Below are 17,692 nucleotides of genomic sequence, written 5' to 3'. Positions count from 1 at the left end.
CATTTTGATTTCACTGCAATACATTTATGCAGTGCAGATCTTCCTTAATATTTCTTTTCCCTTTCCTTTATTATCCTTCCCTTTACATACATGAAATTGTGAAGAGGGCAAATACTTGTAAAATGTTTAAGCTGCTCTCCGATTTTTCTCCCAGATGAGTATGGCAGGGCATAGCTGGAGGGAAGGTGTGAAAGACTTGAAAGACTACAAGCACACCTGCCTTAGCGTTGTCAGATGGCACAAAGACTATGGGCGCTCACTGCAGACATGGCAGCGCATCAGCTTCAACGATCACACACAGCATGACTGCGTGTGAAATATTGTGAGCTGAGAAGTGTTGGTGCCTAGATGGGAGCCTGCAAATCTCTAGGGAGGTCCTGGGGTTTGTACCACTATGAAGTCAGGGGCAACTCTGGCCTTTATTGTTTGCTTTATATAGCTGTGACCTTCTGAGGAACATTTTCCTAGAAAATCAAGTTGATGTAGCATGACAAAAATTCAGGCCCCAAGGCTATGGACTAGACTATTTCATTCTTCCCATGTCATTATAAGACCTGCCTGTGCCTTGTCTCTGCTGGGATTTTCCACTGCAGGCAGACACTGTGCTATGAAAGAAAGCCTGAGAGAATTTTCTTCAGCCCTTTCCACCTAGGTCCTTATGGCCCTGTCCTGAGCGTGTCTGTATAAGTCAGGGATATAGGGAAGAATGTGCACAGCTTAAGGGTGTTTGAGGTCTTGGGCAAACCTCCTCTTTCCTTTAGACTCTGCTTTTTCAACACAAGTTGAGGTGTGCTCAGCCAACCAAATGCAGAAATAGCACCTGGTCTTTCAAAGACAACAGCAAAGAGGCATGTCAGTGTTTGGTAGAAGAACTGGGAAAACTGAAGGTCTTGCCCTGACAAGACCTCCTGGAACAGGGGTGACCTTGTAACACTTGAGTGCAAAATAGTCATTACATGGCCATCAACATGGACAAGAGGGCCAAGATTCACACTCTGGGAAAATAAATCTTTATGGAGATCCAGCTCTTTCATGGACTCTAATTCTTCCAGATAGTTTGTACAAATCGTAGAATCATAGAATGGTTTGGGTTGGAAGGGACCTTAAAGATCATCTAGTTCCAACCCCTGTGCTACGGACAGGAACACCTTCCACTAGATCAGGTTGCTCAAAGCCCCATCCAGCCTGGCCTTGAACACTGCCAGGGATGGGGCATCCACAGCTTCTCTGGGCAGCCTGTTCCACTGTCTCATCACTCTCATATGAAGAATGTCTAATGCTCTTCTATTACTCTGCACAAGAGCAGAGGGAGAGTATCACCTCCCTTGACCTGCTGGCAACACTTCTTTTGATAAAGCCCAGGGCACATTTTTTTTTCCTGGGCTGCATACATACATTGCTGGGCCATGTTGAGCTTTTTTTCTACCAGCACCCCCAAGTCCTTCTCCTCAGGGCTTCTCTCAATCCATTCTCTGCCCAGCCTGTATTTGTGCTTGGGTTTGCCCCAACCCAAGTGCAGGACCTTGCAATTGACCTTGTTGAACTTCATGAGGTTTGCACAGGCCCACCTCTCAAGCCTGTTGGGGTCCCTGTGGATGGCATCCCTTCCCTTCAGTGTGTTGACCGCACCACACAGCCTGGTGTTGTCAGCAGACTTGCTGAGGGTGCACTCAATCCCACTGGCCATGTACTGGCAAAAGTGTTGAGCAGCACTGGTCCCAGTACGGACACCTAAGGACTGCCACTTGTCTCCACTTGGACACTGAGCTGTTGATGACCACAACTCTTTGAGTGTGGCCATCCAGCCAATTCCTTATCCACCCAAGTGGCCCATCCATCAAATACATGTCTCTCCAGTTTAGAGACAAGGACTGTTGTGCAGAACAGTGTTGGAAACTTTGCACAAGTCCATGTATACATAGGAAATATATATGTAAATATAAATATATACAAAAGAATGTTTACAATATCAAACTGCATGGCATGAGTACCAGAAAGCATTATTAATATGTGTCAAGCACCCCAAAAATGACAAAATTAACATTGTCTGTCCAATACAATTCAATTTCTTTGTGTGGCTGTGCTTATGATAATCTTCTCAATTTCAGATTGCATGTGTTTTATCCACACTGCACAGAATAGGCACAGGCAGCACTCAGTTAATGAACCTCCATTTAACATTAATTGCCCACAAGTCAGAGTCTGCTCTGAAGACAATATTATTAATTTCCTCCTTGGTTTGCAATAGTGCTTGTTAATATATTATATGTGTGTAAGAAACTTTTTTTTTTTTTTTTAACTGCTGATAGAGTTTAGACATTCCCATTTTGTAGCTGGTAACAGAAGGATTTAAATAATAGAACACTCACCTCATTTTTTGGTTTGGTTGGTTTTGTGTGCCCAATCCCAGATCTCCTAGATGTAACTTTAAGAAAAGTAGCACTATTCAGCATGCTCAGAGTCCTGCTTTTTTGGCCTAGACAGTTTCCTCCAGATTCAGTGCTGTTGCTAAGTGGATCCTATACATTGATGAACTTAATGGATAGCCCTGTTGTTAGATAGCATTCAGTTTGGACAAAATCAAAGTATCACTAAAGCACACTGGATTTTTAATTACATTTTCAACAGAAAACATTACTTTGAGATATTTTCTGCCTACAGAAATGGAAAATTTTAGCACAATTTCACAAAAATTAGAAGCTGGTGACAACTGTCTTACAATGATGCTGAGGCAAGCTGTCAGTCACGTTTACTACAAGTGCAGGACTTGCTGTGAAGCAGAATGAGCATAGCTTTTTCACTTCTTTCATTCATTTTTTTGCCAATGTAAAAGAAAAAGAAAACCAATGGGGAAAAAAAAATAATCTTAAGAACGTGATCATAACAAGTTAATTAATCTTTTTTCATAACCTTGCCAGACCCTTTCTGGGTAACTCATGCTTTAACCTTAATGCATTTTTTTTTAAATCCATGGCTGTTTGGAAGCAAGGAAGGGAAAGGCTCTTTACTTACAAGCTCCCAGTCTTCATCTCTTGAAATTTCTTGAAATTGCTACAGGTGCTAGAATTGAGATTCGGTAACCTCAACTTATGTTGGTGTCTGATCTTTAAGGCGTTTCTTTTAAAAGCAATTTTCATTACTTTAGTATGCTTTCCCCCAGTGCTTAAATGTATACAAGTTAACAATTACCAAAAATAGCTTGATATGCAACTGTATTCCTATGTTCAGTAACAATAACATTATGCCTAACCTTTGCTGACAAAACTATTATTTTAATTGAACAGACTTTTAAGAAAGACATTTAATGAACAGGAAAAAAAAAAAAAAGATAGGGCAAAGTCCCTAATGATCAACAATATCTGTTAAGTAAATGAAGTGTTTGCTGTTGCCAGGATGCAAGCTGGAAAAAAGAACAGCTAGTGCTTTGAAAAATTATATGAGGAGTTGGTTTCCAATTCTTTTAGCTCAAGTGAACAGAAGAACATTTTTAGTCTATATTTTAATTATCTAAGTATTTTGGCTTGTTAAAATTAAATCTGGATTGTTCATGTTCTTGTTTTGTGCGCAAATTCCTTGTCTTAAATGAAAAATTCTTGATCAGTGGAAGGAAAAAATGGGATTATGCACATGGAAGAGAGCTGATCATCAGTACCTTTCAAATTTTTGTGTGTGTGTTTGAAGACCACCTCAGCATTGTTTAGTGGATGGGCAGGGTGCCTTAAAGGAGTTTAAGCCTGCTGTGTTAATTAGGCTTTTTAAAAGACATTCTTTTCCAAATGAAGTGGTTGAGAAATCCTTCAGGTTGGAAATCATGAGACTAGGTGTTTTCCTGCTCAGTAAATTCTGAACTAGAATGTGATTTATATCCTTTCACATAATGGTTGTATTGAACTATTATCTGCTGAGTATTTCTGAGAAAATGGTTTACATACAGTCCTTGTTGTAATGAAGATCAGCTGTGGAAATTAAGAGAGGCATTTGGGGTAGCAGTCACTGCTGCTGATTCTGATTCTCTGCTCCTTAGAAGTCTGTGTGACTGGCTGCACTTGGGCAAACCACCTGGAGTGGGTTACACTTGCAGGTACTGGTGCAAACGAGTACATAGTGTGCAAAGCTGCAAAGAAATGGCAGCCTTGACTGCGAAATGAGATCATACCAGAAACTGGTGCTTGGCCACTTTCAAGGTGCACTTTTAGGACTTTTGGTGGTAAGAAATACCTTTCACAACCTCAATACTGCAAAACTGGGTGTCCATAGTAACATGCGAGGGCAGCTTTCTAGTTTATTTTGTGCCATGGTTTGGATTTCTTGCTTATCTAATTTAGAGGGCTATGAGATTAAGGATTAGTAACAGGATTTTTAAAACAGGCAGGTACTTCTAGACTGCCACTATTCCCACATGTTTTAAGAACAGATTTGAAACACAAGTGAAGCCCTGGAATGACTTGTTTAAGGGGAATACTCCACTTTAGAACGTGTTAATTGCAAATGTTATCAAATAAGTAACTAGCACATGAAAAAGGAATGGCTTTTCTAAATAGTATGATGTTCTGAAAGAAAACCTTTCTTCAGAAGATGCAAGTTCTATTGGTTCTGTGGGACACACTGTGTAATGAATACATTGATACGTGTATGCTACTCTTTGAATAATTTGCACAAATGAGTATATACATTTTGTCTGTCCTTCTATCATGAATTTCCTCGATTTTCTTGTTAGAAATGATTCAGAAGTTTTTGTGTGTTTCACACCTTTGGATACTGTGTCTAATTCAGCCACAGGCCAAGCCTGGGAGGGTTATGAAGGCACAAAGGGGAGCAGAATCAAAGGCTTTCAGATCTGAAGCTCAGCCAAGAGGGAAATGAGATTACGTCAGGGCTTGCGGTCACAGGAAAGTCGAGGGAAGAAAGTAATAAATATGGAGAGCAGAGATGTGTCTGCATGGGAGGTCAAGCTGCAAGGGCCAGAATAAGTGTTTTAATTAAGAGAATAAGATAAAATCAAGAATTAAAAAGAATAAAGATAGCATAGACTAGGCAAGATTAACATTTTTAAAGCTATTAAGTTAATTGTAAGGAGAAAATTAAGGTTAAAAATAGTTTAATAAAAGGTGTATTTAAGTTTCATTCTAAAGTTATTCCAAACTCGGAAAATATCCATTACCTCCCTTGAATATCTGGCCCACATGACCATAGGAAGACCAGGTCTGTCAAAGTTAGCTGAATTAAAAATAACAAAGTGCATCAGTGTACGAAGAAGAGATACTGGGTGAATGTGGTCAGCCCTCAGAAATGGAAGGAGTGCTTCCAGTCAGTGCAATCTGGAATTAAACAGTTACTTGATTCAATGCCTTACAAAAACTTAACCGAAAACTTAATTAAAAACACCTCAGAAAAAAAAAAAAAAAGTGTTAAATTAAAAGAAACTGGCTGCATGTCTGTTAACAAATGGTGTCACTGCAGGGAGGACTGCTTGAATGAGGGTGTATATGTATACATGGGTGTGTGAAAAGCACTCTGCTCAAGGAGTCTTGTGCCAAACTGAATTTCAGTTCTTTATTAATAACTGATCTAGAAGATGGAGTAAGTTTTTAGCAAGTATTGTACTGGCAATACTCCCTGCGCAAATTTAACTTCCAGTAAGAAACGAATAAAGCCAGAAAACATTTGCTAATAGATTTGTGAAAAATCAATCTCCTAACTAAGGATTCAGTGGAAGAGTAATTAATCACAAACAAGAAATGAGACACCAGACCGCCTGCCAGAGGAGAGATAGCAGAAAGCTACTTGGGTATCAGGTTGCTGCAAAACTAGATAGTTAAATACAAATGAAGAAATGCAAAAATCCAGCCAATGTAGACTTGGCTAATATGTTAAAACATTTGCCCAGTTTCGGGTTTAATGTGGTCATTTTTCCATACACATGAAATTTCTATATTGAGATTCATTGCTTGGTCACTTTTAGCTACAGCAACATAGCTATGATAAAGGGTAGCTGAGAAGCAGTGCTTTTCAGTTTAGTCACAGGACATGGAAATGCACACAAAGATGAGAACTCTTAACTCTTAAAATTGCGTAGGGTACGAGGACTGAATTTAATGATCTGATGAAAAATTGTTATGATGTTGATCATAGAAACATCTATGAATAAGAACACTGGGTGAGACGTTAACATGCCAAAGAGACCCGAAGATGCAAGTTACACAGATGTCCACCCCTCTGATTTTCACTTGGCTGCATAGTGTGGGATGGAGGGGGGAGATTCTGCTTAGGGTTTTCCATCACCAAACTTCAGAACAACTGTTGTATGCAGGAAAGTTTAAAAGCTGTCTGGATGTATATTTAAAATTTGATATGGTGCCACAGTACTAATACTAATCTTTTCATTATCTCATAATTAAGAACTGTGAATAACAATATTAGGAAACATTCTGAAGTAATATCGGGGAATATTCTGAAGAAGAAGGTAACATGAGTACTTGAAAGTACTATATGACAAGAGGTGTAAATGGTACAAAGCCGCTGCTGATCTTATTTGTCATCAGACCTGAGCACTTTGTGGGTATATTTTCAAGGGAAGAACATTTCGCTGAGCAGCTAAAATGCAGTGAACAGTACCAAATACATTAAAATTATTCTGGACATATTAGGCCTTGGCTTTGTGTTTAATTTGAAACAACGTAAACAAGTTGGATCATGAGATTGAGTCAAATATAATCAGAGGCCATGGGGACTGGTTATTTTCCTTTCTGTGCACTCAGGGATTTGTATGCAGTAGTTAATTCCTGTGAAGTCACAGAAGGGGTTAGATACGAAGAATGAATCCCTTGTGAAACAGACCCCTATGGCTTCAAAGGGCAAACAACATGAGCACAGATTAGTTACTTCTGTAAAATTGTTCTGCAGTGGTGATTAAAAGTAAAAGAAAGTAAGTCCCAAGGCCGTTTTGAAGGTTCTGTTTAGTAGCAAAGACATGCTGATCTCATGGAAATTAGTGGAAAGACTTTTGACTTTTACAGACCTGAAATTCATTAGAGGTCTCCAACACTTCAGCTGCCCATCTGAAGTAATTCTGGCACTAGTCCAAAAGCAGAATTCTGTATGCTTTTTAATGCACCTTTTTAAGGGAATGATCTCTGCAACACAAAATCATGCCAAGGGAACTGGGGCATATGAAAAGTCAAGGGACAAATTACACTAAAGGCATCTTCACAGCCACTAACACAGATCATTAAGATCCTGACAAACGTTGTCCAACAGATGTTTCTAGCCTGCCTTACCTGGAAGAGCCTCTGCTGACCAAAGAGTAAACAAATAGTGTGAGGAAACAGTGCGAATTACTTTTAAAGTCCCAGTTAGCTTAGTTTGAAAAGGCAAAAGTCATTGGTCCATATAAATATGAGTCCAGCCCCCAGATTGATGCAGTCAGCTTGCAGATTGCAAACCTCTGGATACCATGTTTACCTGCACAGTCTGAAGCTGAGGAAAGGCCTATATAAGTCTATATAAGCCAATTAATCAATCATAAAATAGTTTGGGTTGGAAAGGACCTTTAAAGGACAGCTGGTCCAACCTTCCTGCCATGAACAGGGCCATCTTCAACTAGATAAGGTTGCTGAGAGCCCCATCCAACCTGACCCTGAAGATTTCCAGGGATGGGGCATCTGCCAACTCTGAGAAATCTGTTCCAGTGTTTCACCACTACATAGCCAAACCAACAGAGCTTAGACTGTATAAACTAAGCATTCCCTCAGCTTATACAGTTAAGATTCTTTGGGTGGAAAGGTGCAAACACAGCAAGGTGTCAAAGTCATGTCTGAAAAATCAGTGTCACACAGAACCTGAACATTAAATTCAGGATCCTAGGAAGAAGAAACCGGAGGAGGTCATCACTGAAGGACAGTAAGATTAAAATACTCCTCAGACTTTTTTTCTACATTTATCTGTTTCTGGAGCAGAAATGTTCAGCAGGGGACATTTTGTAATGGCATAAATTATATCTGTTAACACAAGCCAAGAGCTTAGTTTAGCTGCTATTATTTTCTTGTTCACTGTTCCAACCAATTTCCTTCTGTCAGTTACCAGAGGGTCTGTTAAAAGAGATAGAGCATGTGAGGTTGAGTTGCAGTCATTGAAGGCACACTACAGATAACTTAAATACATTTCCTGGACATAATTATATGTGAGAGGTCAATTCTGATTTCTCAGGGGTGAATTATGGGTGGATGTAGTCATGACCTTGATTGGCAGTTTTTCTGACAGTTAAGGTGATGCAGATTCAGACAAATAACTCATCGTGTTCGAAAATGATAATATTAAGATACTTTCTCATTTCCTTCTGAGTGAGAGCATTTAAAGAGAGGCAGCACACGTGATCCAGCACTTCCCACTTCCAGTTTTTTTGTATGTGAGGAACTCTATGCTGTTGACAGTTTCTCTAGAGAAAGTCTTTGAAAAGGGACTTGCCAGCTTCTCCAGCATACATTTGAAAGTAAACATATTTTTTTTTCCATTAGCAAATGCAGAAAGAGATGGTAGAGGAAATAGAGTAACAAAAGCCTGAAAGAGCTGTATCATGACATTAGCCAGCCCAGATGTGACATCAGCCTTCACCAGGGTTCTGGAAAAGAGCTGGCAGGAAGGGAGTGTGCAGGATAAAGACTGTATTTTAAAGTACCCTAAAGAAACTCAGTCTTCCAGCAATCCCTCCATGGGGCTTAAATAATCTTCTATCTCCCTTTTTCAAAACAATTATGTTTTATACAGGAAAATACACTGATAGCACTTGCATGTTTATCACAGTGTAATGACTTGGCTCTGACCCACAATGAATACCCCTTTCTTTAATCATCTATAATTATAATCTTAGCCAATATAATTCTAAAAGAAAGGAAACATACACTTTATTTATGTACCCAGTAATTAAACACTGGCCTGCCTTAAACTGAAGTCAATGTAAATCACATGTAGTTAATTATATTGTCCTTGTTCAATTTATCAAAACTGCCAGCCAATAAATAGGAAATATCCTATGATACCTGTATATTTATTTTGAAAGGTATTGCTGACTTAAAGCTAATCGTAATCAACGTTTTACTAAACTAGTACAAATATTACTTCATTACCTTGACACACAGACTTCTTTTATGCTTGTTTCCTGTGTGTGCAAAAGAGAATTTTGGTTCTCTCAACAGTTTGATATTCTTGTCTTAAAGCAGTTGATATTGTAATGGATATACAAGATACCAATATTATTCTCATACAGGAAAAATTAGCTATGAACAGTTAAATGTTATGAATTGCTTTAACTTCTGATTTTAGAGTGGGTGCTACATCGTACTGCAGAATAAATACAGCACAGCTACTAGTATAATAGAGAGCTGCCAACTGATCTCTGTTACTTAAACTGGTATCCGTAATACACAGATACACAATATGAATGTAAATTAAAACCTCCACTGTGTCTGTTCAAAATAACCCATGTGTGATCTACATGCAATTCTGGTTAGCACAGAGCAAAACCTCCCACATCGAAGATGCTTTCAGAGCTTAATTCTGTCTGTTCTCAGTGCTTTTACAAAGACACAACTGAGGGGGTTATTAGGGAGAGACAACCTAGATAAAATCATGAGGAAAGCTTAGAGACCATAGCTGGAGTCAAACACCATTATAGGTCAAAGCTACTGGAGGACAGTAATCACTCATTCTTCCTTTTCCAACTATGTTTGCACTAGTAAGTGTCCTTTATTACTTGATCCACTCAACAATATTGCCTACACTGCCCAGAGCCTGAAATATTGCCATAGACCACGTAATACTCAAACCCTGGAGTGCAGAGCTAGGGACTTTGGGAAAAGCAGACTTCAGATAGCAAAAACCAGAAGGGGGGGGGGGGGGGGGGGGGGGGGGGGGGGGAAGTGTATGGTGGGTAGCCAGATTTGTTCTTTTATGGAGAAATGTTGTGAAGTAGAGGGCAGTAATATATTTTTGGTTTCAGTCTAGGAGGGTTTTGCTTATGGTGTATGGCACTTACAAACTGTTTGTTCTTAGCATCAGCTGGTCTTTTTTTTTTTTTTTTCCCAGAAAGCATCAAATATTCTCCTTTAAAAGAAGAATCCTGACATCATGAAAAGTTTGTGAGATCTCTTTTCCTTTTCTGGCAATGTTCAAAATGCTTACCAGCCTCTGGGCTGTAATGTTTCCTTCCTTTCCTGTATTATCCCCCTGCCTCCCACTCCCATACACAAAGGCAAACACAATCAACTTCTGTATAAAGTCATTGCAGCAAATCAGTTTCCCCTGAGTGTCCACGATCATACGAATTTGCAGTGCCTCGGTCGCTCACGTTGTTGCAATGTTTGTGTTTCCATTCTCCTTTCCACTCAGAGCCTGGGCACTGCACCAAGTGTACTTCCCTCAGCTGTGGAGGCATCTCAGGTAGGCTTCTTGAAGTTCTTCCCTATAACCCCATCTCTTTTGGTAAGTACTGTCGCTGCAAATCAAATAGAATACGCAGCACTTTTCTACTGAAGAATAGGAGCAGGTGCCATCTCTGTGATAAATCTTGGCTCTGAAGAGGGAAATTGACCTCTTGAATGCTGGTTGGCATGGCTGGCTCAAGAGCTGCTACATGCATACAGCATATTGATTGATACATCTGATTTTCTTCGGTATAAATGAAGATCCTGACGGCTTTTGTCTTTTCTTCCTGATGCATTGGTTTTAGAAAGCAACATTATGTTTGTTACCTTTGTAAAACCAATTGTTCAGGCAGTGAAACTATTTCCATTTGAGAGAGACATACTGCAAAACTCATTAAGCACCCATGATGAAATACACATGGATGCAGGTCTCAGACAGAAAAATGGGTTCAGCTTTCTTATTATTCCCACAACACATGAAATCAAAAGGTTTAAAAATACATGGAAAACAAGTTTTTTACTTATTATACTCCAAGTTTTTTGATACCAGACCTTTCAAATAAAACAGAAAATATTTGGCTTCATCCTCATGTTCTTTTAGCTAAAAAAAAAATAATAAAAAAAAAGGCCATCTGGGTCAAACAGATGACTTCTTTCTTCATCTCAGTTCAAAGGAAGTATTTGTCCTGGCTTCTTGGAAGCTATTAGAACTATTGTGATGCCAAAGATCCATGTGTGAAAGATACAGTATGTATTTCTCCACTGAATGCATTTTTGTCCCTTTTTACTGATGTCTGACACTGCAGCTCTGGCCACCCTAAAAATACACATTTGAACAGCAGAGCTCTTGAACTAATGCTCTGCCTACATGTTCTTAACCAGAGTGTTCATTGCCATTGTTGTTTGACTGAACTTGTCATATAATTCAGTAGCTGTCATAGGGCTGGAATGATCTGGGACACTGGATGAATACAAAGAGGTTGACATTACTGCGGTATGTATGTTTTTACTTTATAAGGTTGAAGGGTGAGTAATTATGAAGGCAATCCTAGTGACAAATGAGATTACCAACCACAAATCTACACTTCATATTCTTGAGACTAGAGCCATATGACCTTGCTTTGTGTTTCTAACCAGATGAGAATGATAATGTACTAAATCTGAGGAAGCAGATACAGCTTGAAGTGTATGAATGTACCTATTCTAAGAATATAAAGAGTGATTCATAAACTAGAAGAAATTGTAAACACAAACCATCAGGCCCTGCTGAAAACTAACTGGAATATCTCAGTGGGTAATTCTGGAACAGTGTATGCCATGGAGACTTTTGTTTTCCTTCTTCTATGCAAACCTAGTAGTGAGATTTTGAGAAATATTAAAAAAAATAACATGTTCTACAAACTTACATTTTCTTGATGGAATATTTTTACTTGAATTTATTTGAATTGGCAAAATAATGCCTGAAAAACTATCCCAGAGAATGTCAGCAAGTCCAAAGGAAGATTAAAATGTGTTGCCAGCACAGCATTAATTCTCATTCCTCTGCATTTCAATACATCTACGAGAAACATAGGAACAAGCTTCTCATAATATAGAGTACCAACTGCAGAAATATAGGAACAAGCTTCTCATAGTACAGAGTTCCAACTGCAGTGAATTCTTTTCTTCAGAAAGTGTATAGATAAATGTTGCTTCAGGAATAATCATCCTTTTTTTATTACTGTTTTTATCCTTATTTGTAAGTATCTCTCTTTTCCTGGATCATATTAAACACCACTTTCAAGTAGTATCGTATTAATTTCCTCAAGATGTTTTCTGTTGGCTTTTTTTTATTCCTCCCAGCTCTTGTTTTTTCCCTCCCTAACACTCCCAAACCCAGCACCAATAAGATGAGATAACGATATCTTATTTTACAGAAAAGGAAATGGAGACAAAGAGACTTCCTTAAAGGCATGCAATGAATCGGTGGCAAAGGCAGAACTCAAACCTACTTTCACACAAATTTCTGACCACATTCATTCTTCCAGAACATACAGTTTGGCATTTTGATTGCACTTGTGAGAACTAAACACGTATACAGATTAGACTGCGCTTAGGCACCCTAGAAATGAGGAACATGGATGCTGACTGCGCTGAGAGTTTCACTGCAGCGTGGCAGTGTAAGGGATCCTTCCCTGAGGACTTGTTACTCCTTCTTGCTGGAGGTTGCTGTTGCAGGGGAAGAGCTAATGGAATGACTTGTGTGAGTGCCCATCATCAGCTCTGGTTGGAAATTGGTCAGCTCTGTACAATATCTGAAAATGACACAACAGTTCTGTAATGAATAGCTAACTGTGGGCTCTCTGGCCAGCTGCCAACATTTTGCTTGGTACCTTATGCAGAAGTCATGACTGATGGTAGGACTGGGCTTGTTAGCAAAACATTAATCTACCATATACCATCTTTATCTAGCTGCCTTTATGGTCTTGCTCGCTACATATTTTGCAGGCTCCAGAGCACTGGCAAATGGCCTGATTCCGTTCCTGATTAATTCCTCTGCACGCTCAGTCCTGCATGTCAAATAGCACACCTCTAGGATTGCCAGGCAAAATGAGCTAAACCATGTTACTGTGGCTGAGCCTGCCCTTAAGTTCAGATGTTCAGTTATTATTTTGGTGAGATGTACAATTCTGCAACGAGCAAAAGCAAGAGAAGGAAACAGATATTCAGAATATGGACATACTCACATGGGACACAACCCCCCATTGCTTTTTCCAAACCAATTAAGACAGCTGCAGATAATAGAGACAGGATGTGATGATTTCTCAGAAATAGTTAATTAGCTCTCCTTTAATGGAAAATAATGGTGACCTAATGCTAGGGGTTCCTTCCAGCTCCCTGGCATGATAATGTGCTGTGTGTATAACAAGGAAGATGGTGAAATGTGCAAGAATTTAACTTGGAAATAAGGAGTAAAATGGAGGGAGACAATATGTCATGTATGGAATTTGCTGACCACTCAACATCACTATTCTGGTGAAAAAATCACTGGTTGCTTTTAGAGACTCCAAATGATGCTTATGAAGTTGATGTGACATTTAAGGCCAGGCTGGGGCTCCTTCATTGGTTTTGAATTTCAGCCTAAGATCTCAGACCTGAGAGAAGGTGAATGCCTCTAACGGAAAGCTAATGACATCTACAGGGGATGAGCATCTCACAGAATTATATCCTCACATTTGAGCTCCAGAGGTTTATTCTTCATCTCCCTGATGAAAAAGGACTGATGTCTGAGTAGGCCTGGTGATTGGTGTTTTAAGTACCGAGGCAAAATAGAAAATCAAGTAATGATCCTTTTTCTTCCCGAGTCATGCATAGCTAAGGGACCCAAAACTAGCTATTAGGTTGCTTCCTGCCGCAACAGCCTCTTCTAAAACAGCTGCAGAGTATTCATGGGAAGTACTTGATCATCATGATATCATTAGCAGCAACTGTGTTTCTATCTTGAAATGCTTGTTAGATAAGAAAAGTAAGCAAAATCAAATTTTATTAGAGCTAGATGTGAATATATTTATTTCCTCCTTCATTTTTACATTTTGGGCTGAAAAATATGCAATCTGACTACATGCAGTTCCTGTAAGTAAATGTTTCTTCTTTTCACCTTTTTTTACTTCTGTCTATAGTTACTGTAGCAGAAACTTTCAAAATAGAACTAGTGAACTGTAGCAATATCTGTCGCTGTCATTGCTATTAATTATTGGAAGCTTTATGCTAACATCATGCTGAAGAAAGATGGAGAAGTCAGATGCAAAATGAATGAAAACAACACCCCTAGAAGTCTCATTGACTGTGTGAATATTTGATAAAAATGGTAAGATTATTTCTTTAACCAACCAGCCTTTCTCTAAGAGTAGGAACAAAAAAAAATAATTAGCTGCTACCCTTGGCTGTTCAGCAGAACTTAATACAGCTGAATTCATTAAACGCTGTTTGCTGCTATGCTGTTTTAACAACTATTTTGGCAGTGCACAAATGTTTTGACAGGAGGAGCTGTGTGAAAATTCCTGCCGAAGCAGTAGCCACAGAACACCTCTCTCTAGGTCATCCGATTGATCTCAGCTGTTGTCAGCACTGAGCCATCAATGTCATCCAGTGACCATGCAGAATCGTGATGTAGTATATCATGGATATGCTTTGTTTGCCATGTTTAAGAATTTCCATGCTTGACAGAAACTAATGCATGCTCTTTTCTCTCATCAGAGCTTCCTCTTGTCTAGGACAGATCGTGTGATTAATGGTATAGAAATGCATGGACAGTAAAGGAACCATTCTTCTGATCTATAGAAAGCTTAGGATGATGACATTTCACTGTGAACACAAAGCTTGTTGCAAAAGCATTAGATAAGCAATATGTTTAAACTTTAATTTAATTGCATTTTTTTTTTATTTGACGATGCACGCACTGCTACTAAGTATCTCAGCAGATATATGCACAATTCCAAGCATGGGTTTTAATTTCAGAATTTCTATAACCTTTTTAACCTGCCCATCATGATGAATATACACTGTGGTCTTCCTCTTGAATGGTAGGCAGACTCCATAAAGCCCTTGTTCAGGAAACAGCTAGGCAGATATTCTTAAGATTTTAAAAGTTACACTTTGTACCAAAAACTGTGCTAGAAGGCTTAATGAACTGCCAGTTTGTCCCTTGCCTGCAGAGGTCACTGGCCATGCAGATTCATAGTAGTGTGGGTGCTCAGATTAGGTGGTGACTGGAGTCAAGACTAAGAGGATTTTTCTTCAGTGTCAGGACACATACCAAAGGGAGATGCCTTCAAAGGGAGATGTATGAAATACCTGTTTGATCTCCACAGACCCAGGTGATCTTATAGAAGACAAGCCAGTGTGTTATGCAATAAGAAATGAGAAACAGAATGCAAGTTTCCCCTTATGCCAACAAAACGTTTGCACGTAGAATATGAGGATGCAGGAAACATGATGGCGTATCTGGTGCTGTGACCCAGTAGCCATGGCAACAACAGTGCAAAGACAGATTACCCCAGTGCTCATTTCCATCAACAGAACTGTAGTAATTTATACACTGGTCCCTTATCCACTAAATGGAAAGCTGCATTTCAGTTCTGTGTTACAGTTTTAGTGGTTGCAAAGTTTAACAGGGAAGAGACTGACAGTATCCTCTATCCCGAGAATGAGAAGAAGAAAACAAAAATCACTGACAGAAACCATTTACTTGTCTTTCATTGAAATGCAGACCTGTCAAGACTCATGTGATGAGCATCAGACTTGCTCTTTTAGCCACTGCATTCTCATTCCCCACTGTGGCATCTCCAGTTCATGCATCAGCAACGTGCTGTCACGCAGCCTGACATGTGAGTCTTGTCTGTTGGGATTTTAAAGGACTTGCAGAATCTAGCAAGGTCACAAAACCAAGCATCTATACAGCAGTAAAGCATCTTAATCTGTTGCAAATATAACAACTTCCATGGTTTACCTCATGACAAGATACTATGTAGTTTATCTGTCTTCTAGCCTGACAAGAAGTCCCCACAGATTTTTTTTGAAGGGTGTGTATCTGAGATCTGTACTTGAGACAGATCTTGTATTGTTTCAGTGCCACATCTGCTCCCAACAGAATTTCTAATTTCATTTTAGAAATGTACTTTGTTAATTTATGCTTGCTTTCTTGATGAAATACTGTTTAAAACTGTCATTGGAGAGAAGGCTTACCTCAAGCACAGCCAGACTTGCAAACACGACAGACTGAACCAGGGTGAATGACCTTTATTGCTTAGTGAAAGACTCATGACTCTTCTTTCCGTTATTTGCATCCAAAGTCCAATCCCAGGATAAGTCAAATGGCATGCAGGAGTAAAAGAAATACTGTGTTCCTAAAGGTCAGGGGGAAAAAGCAAGCTATTTGACAGTAAGGAACAGAACATGAGAGAGAACATTGACAAGATGTATAGTTATTTCAAAATGGCTGGCACTTTGTACTTAGCAAGAACCTTTATTTTCTTAAATCAAAACCTGAAACAATTTGTATTTCAACCTAAAAATTACAAGAGAGGAACAATGATCATTAGTTAACTCTCTTTGACTTATTTTCTCCCTCTTAACTTAGGCTTCTTCTACTTCCGAATCTTACTTACTTGTTAATTTTTTATTATGACACCTTGAAAGATTTGAAAGCCAGAAAATATTTATTCCAAATACATTCATTGAACTTGTGAAATAAGTTACATTGCATTTATATCACTTTTACTTGTATAGACCTTTAGTGAAAAATCAAGAAACAGCTTTGTTAATGTGTCCATCATTGCAGAATTCACTCACCTAAAACAACTCAATTCTATACAAACCAGCTGTCTCCTGGTGCCTTTGTAAATATGTTTACTTATATTTAGTATGCAGCCCTCAAAGTTACTGTTTTATCTTCTTTGCTCTGTAAAATCAGTGTTTTGGGCAAAACCCAAACTGTATTACAAAGATCAAAAAATGTCCTAAAATGATGCTGTTCTACATCTAGGTAAGCCAGAGTGACTGTACTAGATATCTCATGAGCAGCATGCTCATTCTGGGTTAGCTTTCGTGATGATGTATGTTAATTGGATGACTATTTGCCATCACCTAATGAAAATAAAAATTTCTCCTTTTGTCTTTAGCCCAAATTAGCAAATGATAGCTAACTTTTCTGTGCATTCCTTGATCTAGCACTTGGTATGGAAAAAAAAAAAAAAAGGTATCACTCCTGTGAGTGTTAGCAAATGAAAAGGAAGTAGTATAATCAACATAATTAAAAACTTGAACTGATGTTCATGACTACTTCTGCAGTATTTTTAATATTCATGGTTAAAAAAATTAGAAATTTTATTTTAAACTGGGTCCCTTCTATGTTGGCACCTTGTCAAAATAGCTAGTTCACAGTAATGATGTACAAAAGAGCTTCAAGAACACCATGTTCCAAAAATGTTAACATATTTTAACCCGGTGATTAGTAATCAACAGAAATTTCTGCCGCATGCAAGCAGTGCTCTGTGGTCAACAGCATTCCAGAATATCATCACAGCATGTCACTGGACTAAGGTGCTTCGGGTACAAAACCACATCTGTGTCTAGCATTATTCTATTTAATTCTGGCCCATTTCTTTTCCATGCCATCTTCAAAAGCTTCTGAAGAAGAGAGAGGGAAAAGGACAAAGTTACTGCTGGAAGACAAACAATAAACAAAACCTGAGGAATCAAAAAAAAAAAAAAACCCCAACCCAACAACCACCAGT

The sequence above is a fragment of the Falco naumanni genome, chromosome Z (genome assembly GCF_017639655.2).
Source record: "Falco naumanni isolate bFalNau1 chromosome Z, bFalNau1.pat, whole genome shotgun sequence".
In the NCBI taxonomy this organism is placed as follows: Eukaryota; Metazoa; Chordata; class Aves; order Falconiformes; family Falconidae; genus Falco; species Falco naumanni.
Note: the sequence above shows the minus strand (reverse complement) of the source record.